The 22,382-nt window shown below is 40.7% G+C and overlaps 1 protein-coding gene across 2 annotated transcripts in view; it reads right to left on the bottom strand.

Moving 5' to 3' along the window:
- SLC24A2 (solute carrier family 24 member 2) overlaps nucleotides 1-22,382 on the bottom strand; it is a 247,913-nt gene that overhangs the window by 67,359 nt on the left and 158,172 nt on the right. The window lies entirely within an intron of this gene.

The following is a 22,382-nucleotide window of genomic DNA, read 5'->3' as shown; positions in this document are numbered from 1 at the left end:
CTGATAAAACAGAATATTGGCAAAGGTAACTTCACCCCAGGCCTCGCCTAATCCTATAGGCTAGGATTCACAGAGCGACACTAAGAGAAAGGGGCTGAGCAGGGACGACATGCTGGCCCACAGAAGCTTGTGGACACTGGCCCTGGAATAGCTGTTCCAGAAGTTCATCTCACAGCTTTTCTACAACTGAAGCACTTCCTAGAGAAGAAGGAAGGCTGCCTGGGAAAATCCAAAATGAAAAACCAGGTTCTAAACTTTCCTTTGACTTCCCAACTCGTACTTTAGACGGAAAATGCTGACTGGCTCTGTGCAGCCCCCTGGGGAGAGGGGGCGAAGGTGCAGAGAGCTCTGGGCGGAAGGGGGAGGCAGCTGCCCAGGGAAGACCACCCGGCTCAGACAGGTGACAGAGTGGCCACTGTTCTCAGATCAGGGCTTTGCCCCCTGCTGTGTGAGCAGCAGGAGGGGGAAGCCCGGCAGCTCTGCCTCGTGTGCAGATGGCAGCAGACTCCTCTGTAATGGAAACCGCTGGCAGAATGTGAGCTGGTGGGAGTTTTCTCATTTCGGTTTTAAAATAGAACCTTTTATTCCTGTTCGTCTGAAAATTCCAGATTGTTTGAAGCAACATTGTGAGCAAGTTAAAAATATTTTTTTCCTGGTCATAACAACACTCTTCCGATAAACCTCAAGAAATTAATTAGACTCAAGAGATACTCCTGTGAGTGTGCGGAAGGCTTCCATGGCCCATTAACCTGGGCGGCCGCTGGGAATCACACAGGCATCAACTTACAATTAATGGGTTTTGTGTGCAAGATGAATGATCGGGCTTAAAATCTAATAATAAATGTTCTCTTATTTTATATTTATATTATATATTCTCTATTTTTCCGCATGCCTAAATTTTTACCTAAAGCTGTTTCAATACACCAATACAAAATTATGTCTTAGGGAGAAAAATCACTTTATCTTTATGTTTTTGCACAAACCTTCCTATTCTGGATTTTTTTTGGATACATCACAAAAGATGGACATGCTTTAATAAGAAGTTGAAGGTTGTATAAATAACAAGAAAAAAATTTTCATGACGTTTGAAGATTGCCATCAGTGGAATACATTTTTGTCTGGTATTTTAGCAATAGTCTATTATATATTTGACATTGCAGAAGTTTGGAGATTCTTAAATGATCTAAATACTTTCATAAGGATCCAACATGTTTACAGTAGCTTCTTACATAATGTATTTGTGTGTGTGTGTGTATGTGTGATCTTGCAGTCAGCTGATAAATCATGTCAGCTAACTAATTGATTTGTGACCTCGTGTCCTTCCCTGAGGTAAGCAGTGGAGTGTGCAGCTGGCATTCTAAGTCATTTGCTCAGAGTAGGGGCGGCTCTGTGTTTGCAATGTTGGGCGTAGACCAGACCCTGCAGAGCGGAGAGCACCACTGCATTTCTACAGATCCACATTTATGGATGCAAACCTCTTCGGATGCACACACGGGTTTTCATGCATCAATCCCAAGTATCAAACATCTGCAGGTGACATTATTCTCAACCTCATCTCTTGTGGAACCAGGTATAAATAAATAAATACAATCATATTGTTTAATTATTGCTTTGTTTTTACAAAGTCGTAATTGAAACTGCCAACCTTCTTGCCGCTGTGGCAATGTCTAGATAGGTTCTTAGCTGCTTTCTTGGATGATGAATGGAACAGAGGGGCAAGAACTTGATAGAACATTCCAAAAATGAGGCTACTGATGGTAGGAGAGAAGGGACAGCTGAAGAACAACAGGTGATGTGGCAACTCCAAGCACAGTAAGAAAGGCCTGGAGGGGAACGCTCTCTGCTCCAGCCAGAGAACCGCGTTTGCGGCTTACTTAAGAAAGGACAGAGAAGAGTGGAGAAGGAAACCACCTGTCAGAGCACAGGCTAACGTTGCCCACAACGGCTGGAGAGACAGTGAGCTCAGTGAGCTCCAGGAACCAGGCATCCTCCTCCCCGAGTCGGGCCACAGAAGGCGCAGGACGAGGAATGACACCCTACGAGGACAAACAGGACATGCATGCAGAAGCCAGTGCCTGTCATGTACCGGGCTGGCATCCGCATCCGTGATGCCTCATGGAAGGTGGCTCCAGCCCTTGTCTGCTGACGGTTTGCCTCGTCTTGCTGAGTGGACCTGGGAGGCACAAATGAAAACTCACCTGCACAGGAACAAGGCTTCAATCCGCTCACTCCCCATAACTAAGCATCAAAGCACCTCGAGCATAACTGGGTTAGCATTCCGACGGAGCCAATCCAAGATTAGTTTTTTGGGGATGGGAGGGAGGAAGTAAGAGAGCTCTGGAGCTTACTGGGTAGCAGCAAGTAGCACTGTTCGCTGTAGTAACTGAGTGAAAGGCAGCCAGGACGGTGGAGGGCTGCATCACCGTGGATGTCATCCTAGGTGCCACCTCTGCCTCTTCTCTATAACATTTCTCTCAGAAGGCCACACAGACTGAGAAAAAATTCCCAAACCCAGTGGTTGATAATGAGCCTGTAAGCCCGTCATGATGCTACCTGTCCAGGGAACCACACGTGCTTTTAGGCCACAAGGACAGCTGTGGCCATAGGTGTCCAAGCTCCTGGGTCTCCAGGGAGATTGTACCTTTCACTGTTCCTCTGCCCACTTCCTCTTAGGCCTGCCACAAATCTCACTTTGGCTTTAAGGTCCCTCTGAGTTTTTGTCCATACTTCATGATAGATAAAATCAAAGTAAGTGTCTTGTCTTCATTCACAAAGAACCTCTGAGCAAGACTAGTATTTTGAGCTCCTAATCTCCTCCTTCCTAGAGAAGTACACCGACAGAGATGTCTCTTTCCAACGTTGCCTTTTCTGGGCTTTACTTTTGAGGCCTTTGGCCTCAAAAACACTTTCCCCACGAGTCCCCAAGGTGGGAGCAGCAGGAAAAAACTTCACACATTTGAGGCCTCAAAATTCTGACGTATCAAACGGAAAGTCAATAGAAGCATCTACGTGGAGCTCATTTTGTTAGAATGAAAAACAGAGGTAGAGAAATCAATGAGAACAAGCCAGTAAGTGTTACCTGGTGGGAAAAATGATAAACGTGTTCATTTTTTGTTTCAAAGAGTTAGCAATTTTTTTGGTATTGGTTTGACTTGTTTGTGAAGATCTAAAAATCAAGGCGTTCTCAATACAAACAGTAATTTCTTGGTAAAGTTGTCTAATACCTGTCAGGGTAGTGTGTACTAATACCGGATTGCATCATACCTAGGAAAGGATAATTTTCAGTAGCGCACCATGAAGAATATGGGCTTTGAAGTTAGAGGCCTAGATTTGGATACAAGATCTGCCATTTAATAGCTGTGTGACTTTGCTCAAGTTGCTTCACCTCTCTGAGCCTCAGCTGAAAAGAGGGATGATAATTGTATCCATAAGGTGGTGGTCAAGGGTAACAAGATAAGGGCACACACTAAGCAATCAACAATGAGAAGCTGCCATTATTGCAAGCATCACAAAGAAGAATGAAAGACGCCCACGGGACATGAAGTAGCACGTTTAGAGAACTTGGTATTTTCTACAGCTTTGTTAGAACAGATTCAACACTACTTATAGAGCTTTTAAACAGGTATTTGTTTTTCAACAACAAAAGAAATTCTGCGATGTTGGGGCCAGTGTTTAAAAAAGACCTCTTCATCAATCCTACCTTTCTGCCGTCAGATCTTTGGGGAATCAGAACATAAACCACAACCAGGGGAGCAGGATGTACAAAGTGGACACTTCATTTATCTGATTGCCAGCGTTCTAGCTTGAAACCTAGACACTTTTCCTTCTAATGTTTGCATATGGGCCTGCCTCTCCCAGTAGCTCATTTATCTGTTGGAAGCAGAGACCCCATTTCTCTTTAGATCTCTCCCAGCAGAATGTAAGGCTGTGCTCTTCTCGTATCATATACTCTTCTCACATTCTTAAATAATGCATATATGGGCACAGCTCCCAAATGAGGTTCAGGAAGCTTTGATTTCCCTGAACGTGCTGATGTCTGAAGCTCCTGGACTGTTGATACCATGTCCCTATCCAGGTTATCAGTGCTTCTGAGTGAGACAAAGCAGACAGCTAACTCAAAGCCTGGCTCTGTCTAGGAGCAGTGTGGCCCTTTCTGAACCTCAGTCTCTTCTTCTGTAAAATGGGGTCAAAACCAATAAATACTTATTCTCAGGAAGGTTTTTGGAGGATCAGATGAGATCTATCTATAAAGCACTCTGCATTGGGGGTGGTACAAACATCTTTAATAGCTGATATCTCTCTTCATCATCTGACAAGGGTCCACCCTGAACATCTAACTCAGCCCAGCACAAGATAGCTAAATCCCACCAAACTCTATCTCTGTAGGTGAGTATCAATCTATACAGGACACGTGCAAGTCAACAACCCTCCCCCACATCTTCTTACCTTAAATATAAGGAAAATTGTCAAAAGAAAAACTTTCAGTTTGGCAAAGGCTACCTTGCCTAATTTCCAGAACCATGTTTTTCAATGTTAACATTTTAGCCTGAAGATGAAGGTTTAAAAAATTTTGTATAAATATCTGTGAATTAATTTTTATTATAGAGTAAAAGTGTTTTGAAGTTTTGTAAATGGGTAGTAGGAAGGTGGGGTATTGGTAATTTCCTACCCTAATCCCTACAAACGTAGCACTTTGTAGATCTCTATAATTTTTAAGTTTCTCGCAGGGTATTTGGGTTGGAAAAATATCACTATCTTTTTTTCCTATCTGGATGCATGAAAAATTTACATCAAAATGTAAACATGAATTTCTAGTTAAAAGATGCCTTCCAACACAGCCCAATGTTAAGCTTTTTGTTTGATTTAACCTCAAAAAGGACATGCAGACTACCAAAATTAATGGCTTTCCTTTAAAAGGCTTTATTTGATCATTATTCTTTTATATAAAATGTTTATGCCAATGCAAGTAACTTCTTTTTTGAGACAGAGTCTCATTATGTTGCTCTAGATAGAGTGCTATGGTGTCACAGCTCACAGCAACTTCCAGCTCTTGGGCTTAAGTGATTCTCTTGCCTCAGCCTTCCGAGTAGCTGGGACTACAGGCATCCGCCAAAACACCCGGCTATATATTTTTTTGTTGTTGCAGTTTGGCCGGGGCCAGGTTCGAACCTGCTACCCTCAGTATGTGGGGCTGGCACCCTACTCACTGAGCCACAGGTGCCGCCCGCAAGTAATTTTTAACAACAACAACAACAACAACAACAAAAACCTTAAGAAAAGGAGGTTAAACAAGGAGACAACAAATTCTTACTTTTTACACAACTCAGAATGAAAGGCATATTTTGACTTTCATATTCTAAATCTCACTCAAGAAAGCTTTCAAAATACTGCCTTGTTGCAGAAGTTCTACTTACCATTCTGTAGGGGATTGATATTCATGTGTTAAACTTCCCCAGGGAGCTCTGAAATGTGTGTAGTTTGCCTGAGGACAGTTGTGCCAACGTGGGGCACACACGTATGTCATGCATGAGTTGTTAACAGAGATAATTTTGCCCTGTGGAGTTCTTTCCACATCTGAATTTTCCAGATCTATGTTAATGAGTACTTCTTCTATGAGATTAAAACTTCTCACTTAAGCTTTTGGAAGCCAGGCAGGAACTTTGCAAAGAAAAATAAATGGCTGAATTTGTAGGTAATTATTATGGTTTGAATGTGTCTCCTAGAATTTATGTGTTGGAAACTTAGTTCCCAATGCAACAGTGTTGGGAGGTGTTTGGCTATTCTGTGGGGAGAGCTCCTGATGAGATTAATGCTGCTATAAAAAGGGTTTGCTGGAGTGGGTTTTCCCTCTCCTGCTCTTCTGCCATGGGAAGACACAATGCTCCCCTCCTTTGGAAGATGCAGCATTCAAAACACCATTGCAGAAGCAGAGACCAGATACTAGACCTGCCTGCACCTTGCACTTGGACTTCCCAGCCTCTAGAACTATGAGCAATAAATTTCTGTTCTTTATAAATTAGCCAGTCTCAGCTCAGTTATTGTTATAGCAGCACTAAATAGACTAAGACAGCTAATCTTCCATCAGCTCTTGAGTTTTAAGTAGGATTTGTGAACACACACACACACACACACATGTCTACCTCTTAGAGACAGACCACCTGATTTTCATGTCCTCTCAATCTAGCTCCTTTATTAAATCTCATTCTTTCTTTCCAAGTTTTCTGCCTACCCAGACACAGGTCTCGTTACTGCTGCTGCATCTGTCCCCCCACTCTCCTCCTCCTATACTGCCTTACTTTCTTATTGATGTCCTAGTGCTGTAACATTCTGAAGCACCAGCCCCCCAAATTAGTTATGCCACATTTGTGGCCACACTAGAAGTCAGGAAGATGCCCAGAATGTGGCTGAGTGCCTGGAGAGCAGCAGGCAATCTGATGGGGTGCCAATGAACCACAGAGCCAGGCATGAAGTGGGCTGGAAAAAACAATAGAGAGTGGTGGGGATTATGGAAAGCTGGACAGTATTTGCCTGAAAAGGGGCAGCAGCCACTCTGCTCCAGTGCTGGCCCCCGGGAGGAAATGTAGGCAGGTACGAAGTTGACAGACTGTCTGATTATTATGGAAGCCAGATATCTAGATTTTTATGTAAAATCACCCAATTTTTAAATGTTGCCAGCTAATTGCAAATTAAAAAAAACAGCATTGGAACATATTTGGCTTGCCACTTTATAACCCTTGGTTTAAAATCAGGTTGCTTAGTTCAATTCTCTTACAAATATTGGTTGAAATATAAGGAAGGAAAGAATGAAACCAGTTAAGCTGTTGGAAGTAAAGAGGTCCTTTCCAGGCAACTCTTCCGCAGAAGGTCAAGGACTCTGGCTCACTGCCTAGTCTCCCTCGAAGCTTACATCTCTCACCTGGGGGAGGTAGCAGAGTCTGCTCCTTTCTGGCTTGAAATGAGACTAAGTTTCACACCTCAGGCTCCTCTGGGAGCATCACGGTGGAGCCCACGCCACTGAGTTGTGATGATCCCGTGACTAATTCCCTTCTTTATGCATACCCCTGCCAGCCAGCTCTGCCATTATAGACGCTGAGAGGGATTTTTTTGTTTTGTTTTAAATTGTATTTGGCGGGGGGAATAGAAGTGGTCCATTAGGTGTAACTGTTGCCAATTATCTTGCAGGGACATATCTGGATTATGGAAAAGATGGTGGAAGGTTCTGAAAGGTAGGGTAGGATCACAGAGGGAGATGCCAATATAATTATGTGGGAATTATCATCCTTGAACAGTGAACAATAATGCGTGGTCATTACTGCGGATCATCCAGATGGTTCATAATGAAATGCCCAAGCGAGTCCCCAGATTCTCCAACTTCTTATAAATTTGTCACCTAATTTGCAGCCTTGCTCCGCTGTGGTGTTGCTTAGCAATATCAGCAGTTACTGATTTCTGTCCTGTGAGAAGCTGACTCAGGCCATATTTCACCTTATTTTACATGCTCTGGATGAGTAAGCAAGAAAAATGGGACCCGGATGTGCTGTGCTGCTGCTTTCCTTTCCAAGGGGGTTAGGGAGGGGGGGGAGTACAGCAAAGAATAAGCAGGTTTAGACAGGAGAATCAAACCAAGATAGTCTGGCTAAAAAGATTTCCTGCTTTTTACGTACATGTTTTAATTGTCCAATATTTTGTTGAAATGATTTTTCCTTTTCCCAAAGTCAAGGAAACAAACATATAGCATGAAAACTGCATGGGTAGTTGGGAGCCCTGTGGATCCTGACTTGACAACTGGATCTGCCACTGACTAGCCATCAAAGCTTGGGCAAATGACCTAACTTCTTTGAGACTTGGTTCTCACACAAATGGAAATGGAAACAATAGTAGTTGTCTTATAGGATTGTGGTGAGAATTAAGAGTTACTTGACACATAACTGACACATAATATTCACTAAATATATGGTAGGTATTAGTATGGCTTTAAAGCATTCTCCTGATCTTTTTTCCCTTTCTTAAAATTTCAACACATTCTTCTTAGTAAAGTATCACAGGAATGGAAAAGCAAGTATCCAATGAATTCTTCTGATCTTCACAGGATCAGAGTGGTCTGCTATCAGGAGACCTTATCACTAAAATGCCGAACAAGGAGATCTTGTAACATGGCATAAGTTTTGGAGTCAAAAGATGTGGGCTCTGATCCCACCTTTGCTTTCTTTTAGCTATGTGACTTTGTAGTGACATAGTCATTGGTCTTAGTTTTGTCATCTGTAAAATGGGGCTAACTCTAGTACCTCCCATATTATGTTCTTGTAAGGGGCTTTGTACTATGCCTGGAACATTCCAAGTGCTGTGTGTGTGTGTGTCTCATCATTCTATGATTGGGTCAAAGCCGAGCAAGTGATGAGTTGTCCAGATTAACATAATGGATCACAATAAGTGACCACCCAGGATAAGAACCTTGTCCCTAACATTCATTTCACAAGTTTATAGTGAAGAAGCATCAGGTAAAAAGAAAAGAATGACAAAAATAATGACCAATGATGATACGTCAAAGGCAGTCTGTGAATGTCATATTCTTTTGTACTATTTGACTTTAGGTATATTGAGACTGGTGGTTTCATTTAAAGAATGTACAACTCAGGGAGAGAGATAATATATAGATCTTTAGGTTTTGGTTTTCAAAGGAAAGCTAATGAGGGACTCCAGTTGTTTGGGAAAGTGGCAATTGTCTAGTGGTTAAGAGAGTGGGTTCTGGGATCTAGCAATTCTAGATTTGAACCCAGCTTTATCAATTACTCCCTTGTATTCTTGGGAAAATTTTTTATCTACTCTGGACTTAAATGCTCTGATTGGTAAAATGGTTATAATCAAAGTCCTATTTTATAGGATTCATGCAAAATGCTTAGCACAGTGTCTGACTCATAGTAAGCATTCGATACATGTTAGTTATTCCTATTGTCACTATTATTGTCTTCATGTGCATCAATTTAGAGTTCTAGCTGAATATTCAACATTTTTTCTAGTCTCTTCTTTTCCAGCTGGAGCTTAAAGGGAGAAAGGAATATTGTTGAAGACAGTGAAAAAATATGGTTTGAATAGCAAAAAACATGGACTATCTAAAACCATCTATGCAGTGTTTGGAATTATTTCAGGTACTCTGTTTGGACTCTTCTAATAGCAAGTTTCTAAAGCAGATTCTTAAATTTTGGGGTAGGTAAGGAAATTAGGAAACTAACATTTTCCCTGATGACATCATGACATCTTAGATACATTTTTGCATCTCTACAAAATGAAAGATTATGTTTACAAAATTAAACAAAAGGTACTTTCTGACTAAATCTTATCAAATCTGGAGTGGGGGTTACAAAAACAATTATTATCCAGTATTACAAGTGGCGAAGCATTCCATTCCCCCCCTCTTTTTTTTTAAGGATTTACAAGGTGGCAAATCCTTAAAATAGAAAAGAAAAAGAAAACAGGCCCATCATTTTCTTTCCTAGAAACATGAGCTTGGTTATATTACATGTCAGTAAAATCCACGGGGTGGGGGGTGGGGTAGGCGGGGTTCGGTGACGCTGATGCGTCCATACATCTATAAGCCACACTCACAATCCAAACCAGTCACAGAGCCCAAATGATTCCACCCCTAAATAGTCTCAGTTTTGACTTTTCTACTCCATCCCCACCACCCTTGCCTTAGTCCAAGGCCTTGCCTAGGCTCCTGCAACGGTCTTATTTGAACTCTTTCCCTGTCTTTCTTGCCACCCGTCTCTGTACTTTCCCCCGCCTTGCACACTGTTATCAGGGTACTCTTTCCACACGCAAAATGAAAATACACCATCTCTAATCCTGTATACGCTGTCTTTTTGTGTTGGAATTTTACTACATTTCCTAATTTATGTAATCCTTTAGTTGATGTTTCCTCCTCCAGGCAGTGTTCCTGAATGCCCCCATCCCTCTCCTCCAAGCTCACATTTCGGTTGGGCTCAGCAATTGGACCTTAACCTCTTTGGTTAAGGTTAATTCCAGCCCCCAGCAGAGGTCCTGGCATTCCGTAGGTGTTCAACAAATGCTGCTGAGTTCTCTACTGAACCTAATGAAATCTAATGATTTCTAGTCTAATGAAATCTAATGATTTCTAATGAAATTTCTATTTAAAGTCCTCTGCTAGTCTCCCTCAGCCTTGTTACCTTTGCTACTGACACCTGTGAATCTTGCATTTTAGTGTTCTAACTCTATAGGTTCAACTATTCTGTCTTCAGTATCTCCACAGGAGAAAGGCTGTGAAGGGAAAATCCATGTGGTACTGACTCTTGGAATCCTTTGCTTTGCTTCTGTAAAGTGGGAGGATTTACATCATGCAAAATAGCCATCAGGGGAGTCCTCAGCACACAAAGGACCAAATGGTGGCAATATCTTAAAAATGGATTGGAAAATTCTGGTGCACAGAATGGAGGCTGCATGGTGGCTGGAGAATGACTTGGGGATACTTCTGGATCCCATCTTGCAGCCTGTCTGGATTCAGTGGTTTCTGCTAGGCAGAGAGAATCAGTACTAAGTTATATCCAGCCATTGGGTCAGCACAGATGGGTTTCTGCTCTCCGGTGCATGAAGCATCAAACAATATCAGAAAAGCACACAAGGAAAGGATCCAAGGGAAGAGAGGAAACCTATAAACTGAATGATAACAAGAACAAACTCCAGCCATTCAAGGGAAGAAGAGGCAAGGGAAGCTTGAGAAGGCAAGACAGTTTGAGAGCAGAATGCAATTAAAGGAAAACAGATTGGAAGACAGAAAATAATTGCCACTGATACAGAAGTAAATCAAACTAAACATTTTCCTTATAATTATATATTCTACTCTATAGTATTGTCCAGGATGTCATTTTACTGAATACTTAGCTCTTTACCATAATAGAAATAATCGACCAAATCATGAAGAGCTTACAGAAAGGAATTTAAATTAGAAAGAAGGTTCACACAATCCTTAAAATTTCATCTAAGTATAAACCCATTTACCACTACTCTTATTCAAGTATCATATCATATAATTGGAACCATATAAATGGGTTTAAAATTCAGCACACAAAGAAAGGGTAGAGGATTAAGATATGTTTCACAAATCGTCGATTCTGCACCTTAGGTTAAACAGCCCATGCCTGCCAGTGAACCAGAGCTCTGATGACACAGGAGGAGAGAGAGCCTACCAGTATCTTCTAACCCACAGACTTTTAAATGGTGGCCTAAGGATGTTTCAGCAGAATTAAAAAATTTATAGAGTAATTGCTTTTCCAAATTTTTATTGTTTGAAAGAGAAATTTTTTTAGTCTGCTGAACATCTGTGGAGCCAAGATGAAAATTTCTTTCGTTTGTTTAACAGCTATGGGCCCTAGATGAGATCTGGCTCTTTTGGAAGGAAATTAGTAAAACATATCACAGGATTTTCTTCTCATTGAACAAAGGGCGGGGGAACTTTGTAAATACCAAAACTGTAATTACACAAGTTCAGGATAACTTTTATTCTACTAGAAGTCAACTGATAGAAAATTGATTCTCATGTCATCTTACAGGTTGGTATAGCAGGACCTCCAGATATGGCCCATAGTAAATAGGCTTCTTTTAAAAGGAAAATATAGAAAAGACAATTCAGTGACTTATCACTGAACCACTGAACTGAGGTCTGAAATATTTGATGGTTGAAGAAAAAAAGGATGACTAAAGGCAATTTATTTGGCAAGTAGCCACTTAGAACTAATAATGTGCCAGGCACTGTTCTATGTGCTTTGTGACTAGTGCTCCACTGAATACATTTAACAGGTCTTAAGAGGTAGATAATATGATCTCTCTCCTATTTTACAACAGAGGATGCTGAATTGCAGAGAAGTTAAATAACTTCCTCAAGGTCATACAGCTAGGAAGTGACAGAGCTGGGATTCAACCAAAGTGGCTGGCTCTGCGGTGTGTCTGCTCAACGTCCAACTACGTCATCCCTCCCAAGCATCTGATGTGGGAAGCCACTATGACCACACCACGCAGGGCCCACCGTGTAATGGTCCTTTTGACTTCTGAGCATCAGCTCTTTGTCTTCTAATCATTGATGAGATGGAGTATAGTCCTCAGGTCAAGAAAAGAATTTGCAACTTTTTCCAGAAAGGAAACTTTGGATGACCTATTTATCGCATCATTTATGGCAGTATAGTGAATGGGCAGAAAGAATCACTGGAAAAAGATTTTCCAGGAACGACAGAGAAGAATTTTCATTATAAATAGTTTCCTAAAAGGAGATCAGTTCACTATAGAATTTAATGCCTGCAGTCATGGCTATTTTGGCTTAAGGGCCTTAGAGTTAAAACAAAGCTACCTTTGCTACTGGCTTTTGGGCTTAAGTGCTGTCACCTGGGAAGTCAAAGTGAGAAGTAGACACACAGGTTATTACTGTAACTGCATATCTCAAGTCAGGTTCAACAACAGCATTGAAGCTGGTTTTCAGGAGGTTAACCAGTCTGGGACAGGCAGTGGCTAATGTCCCCCCAGAGACTTGTCTACAGAGGAGTCTTGTAGAGGAAAAAGTTCACAGTGGGGTTATCACTCATGTCATCTTGCAATAGTGTGTTTATGAATGAACGAGAAAATATATAAACACCCCGCCACACACACATATACATATACACGAACAAACTGATCTGATGGAGACCTATACGTCTTATAAAAGCAACAAAGCTGCCTCTTTTTTTTTTTTCTTGCAGTTTTGGCCAGGGTTAGGCTTGAACCCACCATGCCCAGTATATGGGGCCAGCGCCCTACCCCCAGGGCCACAGGTGCTGCCCAGAGCTGCCTCTTTAAAAACACATGTGTGCTTGCACCTGTGTATAATAGTCTCATTTGAACCCCAAGACAATCTATAACAGACAGTTTGATGGGGTTGAGGAAATTTTAATGGCTGAGGTGAAGAGGCTAGATTCGGTGGATCTGATAATTCCAGGTCAGGAGAGAAATGGACCCTGCCAGCCTCTTAAGGATTTGTGTTTACAATATGATCAGCGAGGCAGAGGTGTCTGCATACACAGTGCAAATCCCGGATGGAAGAGCCAACGAAGAAGGCTCTTACTAGTATCAGAGAAAACCATCTCATGACTGAGTGCAACTCCCTCAGCCTCATTTTGTAAAGTAAGGCTCTGCTATTTATTAAACAACCAGAGGTGACTTTAGCTTACATGCCTTTCATTTGGGCGAAAACACCTCCGAATGCTCTCATATCACAGATGATCTTTGTTTATTGATACACAATCCAAACGGGCAGTCTGCGGTATAACGAAAGTGCCTTTTCACCTTCAGTGGTTGCCCTCATCCTTTGGCTTTCCATGTAATCATGTCTGTGACAGCTGCTTTTTATTTTTGGGAACTTTGAGTCCTGTATTCTGAAAGAGCTCCCTTTTGGGCATGTGCTAAGGTCCAGAGAACAAAGATGAAGCTGTAGCTTTATGGGCACTTCATTGTCTTTTTCCTTCTTTGTGCTATGCTTAAGCTCGCATGCCATCAAAATCAATTTTTTTGCCACATGCTTTTGTGGCCTTTACTTCAAACCAAGCCCTTTTGAGACAGAGAGAGAAAGAGGGAGAGAGAGAACTGCATACTCAAAAGCATTTACTTCAGTAAGACCATTCACATTCCCTTAAGCCCTAAATGATATTTATTTATAATGTGTACAACACAAAGAGAGATTCAATTTCAACCATCTTTGACATTCCAATGTGGGAATAATGCTTTACTATTCCCTAAAGAGAGGAGCTATTTGGCTTGTCCTGTGTTTGCTCTATGAGAGGCATTAATAGCCTGGCCTCCTCTGTCCAGGGATTTATACCACTGTCATCTTATTGAAGTACGGCCAGGAGATTAGATTTCATTCTTCTCCAGTGGAGATTTTCCCTTCTGTTGCTTATTCTCTTACTAGGCCAGGGCTGCATGCAAACATTGTTCTTGCTAATTTAAACTGATCTACAACTTGGGATCAACAGAAAGGTTATAATGCTGCCTTTCAGGGACACGTTCTCTACTTTTTGAATAAAACAGAAATAAAATGACTTTTTGGGGGGGATCAAATGAAAACTTGATTTGATTTGATTTCATTTCATTTGAAATGAAAACTTGAACTTGAAAAGTTCATTTTGAAGGACTCTTTATCTTTTTTAAAATAGAAGCTGGGAGAAATAAACTCTGGTGTTTAGTGAGGAAAAAAGAAAACTCAGAAAGCAAGTAAAAGCTTTATCTTGGTGTAATTGTCAAGTCAACACTAAATACGCCTACGTTAGAGAACTGGAATGACCTAACAGAACAGAGAGATGTATGGCTCTGCTCTGTGTAGGAAGGGTGGCATGGTGGCCACAGATGAGAGCCCTGTGTGAATGGAAGAAGTTCAGCCTCTAAAGTCAGACTTAGGATGTCATGACTGTGAGCAAGCATGCTACCTCTCTGAGCCTTACCTCCTAAGAGGTAAAGTTTAGAGAATTACTACCAGGCTTGTGGCATAGTAGGTACTCAAAAAGTTCTACTTCTTGATCAAGGACTACAACAGCATCTCGGGTTACAAAATCAACACTCATAAATCTGTAGCCTTTATATATACAATAGTCAAGCTGAAAAAACAGTCAAGGACTGTTCACAGTAGTGCCAAAGAAATGAAATATTTGGTAGTTTACCTAACAAAGGACGTGAAAGATCTCTATAAAGAGAACTATGAAACTCTAAGAAAAGAAATAGCTGACAATGTTAACAAATGGAAAAACATACCATGCTCATGGCTGGGAAGAATCAACATTGTTAAAATGTCCATGTTACCCAATGAAATATACAATTTTAATGCAATCCCTATTAAATCTCCACTGTCATACTTTAAAGATCTCGAAAAAATAATACTTCATTTTATATGGAATTCGAAAAAAACCTCGAATAGCCAAGACATTACTCAGGAATAAAAACAAAGCAGGAGGAATCATGCTACCAGACCTCAGACTACACTATAAGCCAATAGTGATCAAAACAGCATGGTACTGGCACAAAAACAGAGAGGTAGAAGTATGGAACAGAATAGAGAACCAAGAGGTGAACCCAGCTACTTACTGTTATTTGATCTTTGACAAGCCAATTAAAAACATTCAGTGGGGAAAAGATTCCCTATTTAACAAATGGTGCTATGTGAACTGGCTGGCAACCTACAGAAGACTAAAATTGGACCTACACCTCTCACCATTAACTAAGATAGACTCACACTGGATTAAAGATTTAAATTTAAGACACAAAACTATAAAAATACTAGAAGAAAGTGCAGGGAAAACACTTGAAGAAATCAGCCTGGGTGAATATTTTATGAGGAGGACCTCCGAGGCAATTGAAGCAACACCAAAAATACATTACTGGGACCTGATCAAACTAAAAAGCTTCTGTACAGCCAAGAACACAGTAAATAAATAAAAAAAAACAGACAGCCCTCAGAATGGGAGAAGATATTTGCAGGTTATGCCTCTGAGAAAAATTTAATCCACAGAGAATCCATTGAATCCACAGAGAACTTAAATATATTAGCAAGAAAAGAACAAGTGATCCCATCTCATGGTGGGCAAGGAACTTGAAGAGAAACTTCTCTGAAGAAGACAGGTGCAAGGCCTACAGATAAATGAAAAAATACTCATCATCCTTAATCATTAGAGAAATGCAAATCAAAACCACTTTGAGATATGATCTAGCTCCAGTAAGATTAGACCATATCACAAAAATTCCAAAACTAGAGATGTTGGTGTAGATGTGGAGAAAAGGGAATACTTCTGCACTGCTGGTGGGAAGTACATTCCTTTTGGAAAGATGTTTAGAGAACACTTAGAGATCTAAAAATAGACCTGCCATTCAATCCTATAATTCCTCTACTAGATATATATCCAGAAGACCAAAAATCACATTATAACAAAGATATTTGTACCAGAATGTTTGTTGCAGCCCAATTCATAATTGCTAAGTCATGGAATAAGCCCAAGTGCCCATTGACCCATGAATGGATTAATAAATTGTGGTATATGTACACCATGGAATATTATGCATCCTTAAAGAAAGATGAAGACTTTACCTCTTTCATGTTTACATGGATGGAGCTGGAATATATTCTTCTTAGCAAAGTATCTCAAGAATGGAAGAAAAAGTATCCAATGTACTCAGCCCTACCATGAAACCAATTCATAGCTTTCCTATGAAAGCTATAACCCAATTATAGCCCAAGAAGAAGGGGAAAGGGATGAGAGAGGGGAGGGGAGGGGGGGAGGATGGGTGGAGGGAGGGTAACTGGTGGGACCACATCTACGGTGGATCTTACAAGGGTACATGTGAAATTTACTAAGTGTAGAATATAAATGTCTTAACACAATAACTAAGAAAATGCCATGAAGGTTATGTTGACCAGTTTGATAAAAACATTTCAAATTGTATGTAAAACCAGCACATTATACCCCATGATTGCATTAATGTACACAGCTATGATTTAATAAAAAAAAAAGTTCCACTTCTTTGTTTTTTTTTCTTTGTCATTTCTTATCACCTAGTGTCCTATGCTGAAACCATACACACAAACACACGCACACATGAGTGCACTATCCTTAGTACCCGTTGACAAGAAAGACTCCTAGAATGTTAGTTCAGCAGGCAAAGAGCCACGTGTCTGCTCACCTCATGGCAAAGGAGCCTTCATTTTGGTTGGGTCTCCCTGAGCCAGAGAGTTCCTCTGCTCACTCACGCCTCTCATCTCCTTCAAGGACCAGCTCTCAAAACTCACTTTCTCCAGGAACACTTCCTTGCTGGCCTTTCCTCAGGCCAGCAGTGGTATGAATTTCCTCAGGATCTGGCAAGCTGAGCTCTCCTGCATGGAGGGCTTGTTTTGGGCCAGCCATTCATGCTCACTCTGCATGCGCACCAGGGCACTGGTCATGATGTGGTGTTGCATGCACAGGTGTGTGCTTTCACTGCTTCAGAAATGAGAGCTCTTTTCCTTCTGATAGGTAATTTTAACACTTCAGGAGGCCCCTCTCCTGAGCCTCCCCATCCAATGCTCCTCCAAAATCAGTTGCCCAGAGCTAGGTCAACTGCCCTAGTTGGTTTGGTTGGGGCTAGGTACTATCAGTGAAGTCCTGAAAGAGAGAAGATTCCATGGCCTCCAGCCAGCATCTTTGCCTTCGTCCCAGAGCATCTGATGCTTTAATGCTATCTCTTGATCTCTTGAGGGGGGCACATGTTTTGGATTCTTTTTGTCAAAAGGATCTTTGCTCTTCTTACTTATTATATATAAATTTGCAAATTAAGTTATTAAGTTTCATGAAATATCTTTTTGGGATTTCAATGGGATTGAGTTGTATGTAAAGTTTACTTACAGGAAAGCTGACATACTTATAAAATATTATTAGCATTATTTAGATCTTCTTTTATGATCTAAAAGATCTTCTTATGAAATGAAGACAACAATTATTATTCTTGCCATAAAGTTTTTAGATAGTTCTTTGGGGTTAATCTCTGGTACTTTATGGTTCTGATGCATTTGTAAGTAGGGTCTTTATTTTTTTATGTTTATTATTACTAGTCTACATGTAGGCTATTGAATTTAGGCACAATGATAAAGAATCTGATGTGAGCAAACTCTTATTCTAACAGTTAAAAAAATTATTTACTCTTGCCAGTAGGAATTTTTTTTGAACAAAGGGCTTTGCTATTCAAAAAGATATTTGAAAACTCATGATCTAGAGAAGATAATGAAGAATTAGATATTTGATATCCATTTGTGAGCCTCTATATTCAAGAAAGTCTGGAATTCAGGCCACTGAGGTCATCTACTTATACCCCATGCGTGAGCCACGCTGATGAAGAATAGGCGAGATGGCATCAAGATGTCACAGCAGCCATCAGAGAGGAGGGAGGGAGCAAAACTGTCCTTTATAAAGGCAGGAAAACTGCTCCCAGCAGAGTCGCTATCCAATATGAATGAAGAATAATAAATATTATTATAAATAAAATATGATAACAAATAATAATAAAAGTTGTGATCAATAATATATAAGAACAAATAATAATAAATGTGTTGGCTAGAAAGTAACAGCAGCAGAGACCAGCTCTGATGCTTAAAAGTAAGCTTACTATGGGGAAATTTGCCTGTCCTTCTAATCAGAGTATGTTGCAAGTATGTGGTCAATTTCAGACATCTTAATACAATATTCTGAAGCTTTTCCCATGAAAAACAGCCTCAACAGAATTATGTTTCAGGCATAAGACCTTTTGTTTTGAACTAGCCCTGTAGTTAAATAATCCCTTAGTTCAATTATAGGGCCACCAGGTAAGTAGTATTCTTCTTCTGTGTTTCTTAAGGTATCTAATGCACTCATTTGTTAAATATTGGTATCAGTAATTAAATTATTGTTATAACAAAAACATGTAGGTCAAATTTTGAATCTCCACAAGGAAGTAGAAATTACTAGATTGAAGGAATATCCAAGAGTCCATAGAAATTAAATGAGAAATTTCTTTTTCTGCAGTTTTATTCTCAAAGTCATCTCAACAAGTTTGTGGTGGATAATATTTCACAAGGGTTTAAATTTGTAAAATGAATGAATGGTTAAAACATAAACTTCTTTAAATCTTGTTGTAAGGGTGATTCTTTGAACATAAAATTAGGCCAAGGGAACACAAGTGAAGGAACCAACTGTATGTCAAAGAGAAGAAAAGGAAAGGAAATGAAAGAATAGCAAAGTATTTGGAAAGAAAAGAAGAAGGTGGCAAAAGAACTCATCACTAAGGTGAGAGGCAGAAATATAGGCGAAATGCCTATATGCCTCTGGCCAAAAAAGTCGTTTGAGAGAGAGCAGTGAAAAGACTTTGTGCAGGCACACTTGTGAGAAACAGAGGCAGAATCCATGTGGCCAGGTTAGTTTTGAGCCTAACATGACCAAGACTTTGCCTGGAATGTCATTTCCAGACTGTGTTAAGGAATTAAGGTTGACTTTATAAGGCCAATGAAAAAGCCCTTTGGAAAACTGGCCAGATACCCATCAGTAACCTTTCCTGATCTGTGGTAAGTGATGAAGGTCGCTTGCTGACGGGTCTGGGAATGGAAATGTGCTAGGAGACCTCAAGAGAAGAGGAATTTACCCAATGCATACAGGTATCTAATGGCACAGATGAAACCTGGGCTCATGAGAGGCTTTTGAGAAGTCTAGCCTGAGAATTCCTTACAAAAGGCTCTAGCCAAAACCCCCTGACTTAAGACCTACATGGGAGCAGAGGTTTGCCCACAAATTCCTGTATGCCCAAGAAGTTTCTCTATGCTTTGCTTAAAGATTCGAAGTGACTGTCTCCAAATGGCATGGTCAGTAGAACAGACATTCAAATCGTCTCTTTTCCCCCATAGCCTCAGGCTTCATCAGATAAGAATAAAGAAAGTAATAACTGACAACATGTTCTTCATTAAGTTATGTTAAACCAGGTTATTTTGAAAGGGTTATGCTTAAAGGTGTATGTTGGGTGGATTATCATATTGCCAGGGAGGAGCTACTTACAGGGCAGATGGTCATAAGATGTTTAAATGGATTAATGAAGTCATTGATGTTCAATGCGCATGTGTAGAGGGATTATAATGGATGTTAATAAGGTCATTGCTGTATAGTGCGCATGCACAAGATTGCCTATATAAACCAACAGCAAATAAAGAAGGTTCACCATTTTGCCTGAGTGAGCAGATGGTCACCTTTATTTAAAACACAATTTCAAAAAAAACAAAAACAAAAACAAAAAACCCCCCCAAACAAAAAAACCCCCCAAACACAATTTCAATAAGTGTGCTTATTCTTTGCAACATGGCTTTTCCATGAGACTCTAACGGCAACACCCTTATGGCAACACAGAAAGCAAACATTTTCCATTGCAGCACTGACTCCAGAACTAGAGGAAGATTTATTCAATCATGTAGCAAATACTGACTGAGAACCCATTTAATGTCGGTGCCGGTCTAGAGACTAGGGATACAGTGGTGGCCAAAACAGATGCAATGGCTATTCACTATTGCAAAACAATCGTCAATTAAATAGGACTCTGTGGGGCAAAACAAAGGAGCCCTTTGACAGGGCATGGATTAAGAAAATCTACATAGTTAGAGACATACAGTTCTCTAGCAAAAAATTTACAAAAAGAAGTACTCATTCAATTTACTGAATAAATGTGTGTTGGGCTCACTTGTGCCAGGCACTGGGGATAGGGTGAAGCTTGTTCTAACCCTGTTGGAGATATGAGGGCAGAAACAAGCAACACACAAGCACACAGCAAATAAACACATCAATGGTGATCAGTGTTCTGGAAAATATAGAGCAGGGAAAGGGGCGTTGAGAACTGTGACTTACTATCATTGCTTTGATCTTGATGCTTTAAAAATGTTGATTAAGGCCTCTCTCATCAGGTGACATTTGAAAGTTGACTTTCAGGAAGGGAGGACAGGAGTGATGTGGATTATGTAGGGGGAACATGTGCAAAAGCCCCGAGGCAGGAATGTGCTTAGAATTTGTGATAAGGAGCAGCTAGACAGCCACAGGAGTGGAACAAAGAAAGTACATATGAGAGGAAAGAGAGAAGGGCAGGGTGAGATGAGGAAAGAGAAAGGCAAGGAGGGCAGGGAAGAGAGGATGGGGTGGGAGGAGGAAGGGAAAAGAGGAGAGAGATAGAGAGGAAAGCCACAGGGGCCCAGGGTTACTTTAAGGGTTGGGGCTTTCACTGATTGTTAGGCAGTTTTGAGCAATGATAGAGCATAATTTCCCTTACATTTTGGGGGAACTGGGATATTCTTAGGTGACAGGTTTTGGGGCATGCCTATTCTGGGGAAGGATTCCGAGCCCCTGTATACAAATTAGACTCATGGGCCAACAGAGAGCCTTTCAAAGGGAGGGAGACGGGGAATGTGAGAAGACAGGACAGAAGTTATTAGGATGGGAAGAGGTGAACACATTTGACCTTCTGGGGGTCTACCATGCAGTTACATGGTATGGTCCTGGGAAATAGTTTCCCCCAAATCTGTCTCATCTGAGAAGTGTGACAATGGCAGGGAACTCCCCAGCAGAAATGAGAACAGAGTATTAAGCATCAGGGCTGGCTAGGACAACCTGCATTAAAAGCCTGGCTTTTTATCCTTGAACTGTGACCTGGGGCAGGTACGAAAACCACCTGGGGTGTCAGTTTCCTCCTGTGTAAAATGAAGATTACAGATCCTCTCTCACCGGCTTGCTGAGAGAACTGAGTGAGATAATATTTGCAAAGCGGAGTACCTGGTACCTAGCAGTGCTCAAATACAACAGCTAAAAGAAGCTATTATTATCAAGTATTATCTGGAGCAAGTGAGATTCTATCTGAAGATCTCTTGTCTTCTTTCTTATTAATAACATTTAGCACTTAACTGGCAATTATTCTCTGCCAGGCCCTGTTTTAAGTGCTTTTCATATACTCTTTTTTTTTCTTTTTTCAGTTAATTTTATTTTTTTAAAGACAGGGTTTCACTGTATTGCTCAGGCTGGCCTTGAACTCCTCAGCTACCTCAAGCTCTCTAAAAGTTTCTTTTGTTTTCAATTTCATTTATTTCTGATTTAATTGTGGTTATTTCTTTCATTCTTTTTTTTTTTTTTTTAAGAGACAGAGTCTCACTTTGTCACCCTTGGCCGGGTGCCACAGTGTAACAGCTCACAGCAACCTCCAGCTCTTGGGCATAGCTGATTTTCTTGCCTCAGCCTCCCAAAGTAGCTGGGACTACAGGCACTTGCCACAATGCCCGGCCATTTTTTGGTTGTTGTTGCAGTTGGCTGAGCTGAGTTCGAACCCACCACCCTCAGTATATGGGGCTGGAGCCCTACTCACTGAGCCACAGGTGCCACCCATAGTTATTTCTTTTCTTCCTCTTTTCTTTTCTTCTTTGGATTGCTCTTCCTTTTTTATGTCCTTGAGATGATTCATTAGATTGTTGATGTGCCCTCCTTCTGTTTTTCAGATACAGCATTTAATGCAATAAATTTCCCTCTTAGGACTGCTTTTGCAATATCTCACAGGTTTTGGTAGCTTGTAGCTTCATTATTATTATTTGAGAATAATTTCCTCCTTTATCTCCTCCTTGACCCAATTGTCATTCAGCATGAGGTTGTTTAGTTTCCATGCCTTTGTGTGGGGAAGAAAATTTATACTGGAGTTGAGTTCATGGTGGATTATCTTTTTGATATGCTGTTTAATCTGACTTACTAGTATTTTGTTAGGGATTATTGCATCTATGATCATAAGGGATATTGGTCTGTAGTTTTCCTTTTTTGTTGTGCCCCTTTCTGTCTTTAGTAACAAGGTGA

The sequence above is a fragment of the Otolemur garnettii genome, unplaced genomic scaffold (assembly GCF_000181295.1).
Source record: "Otolemur garnettii isolate 467f Iridium unplaced genomic scaffold, OtoGar3 scaffold00006, whole genome shotgun sequence".
NCBI lineage: Eukaryota > Metazoa > Chordata > Mammalia > Primates > Galagidae > Otolemur > Otolemur garnettii.
This window is presented reverse-complemented; position numbering and strand designations above follow the sequence as displayed.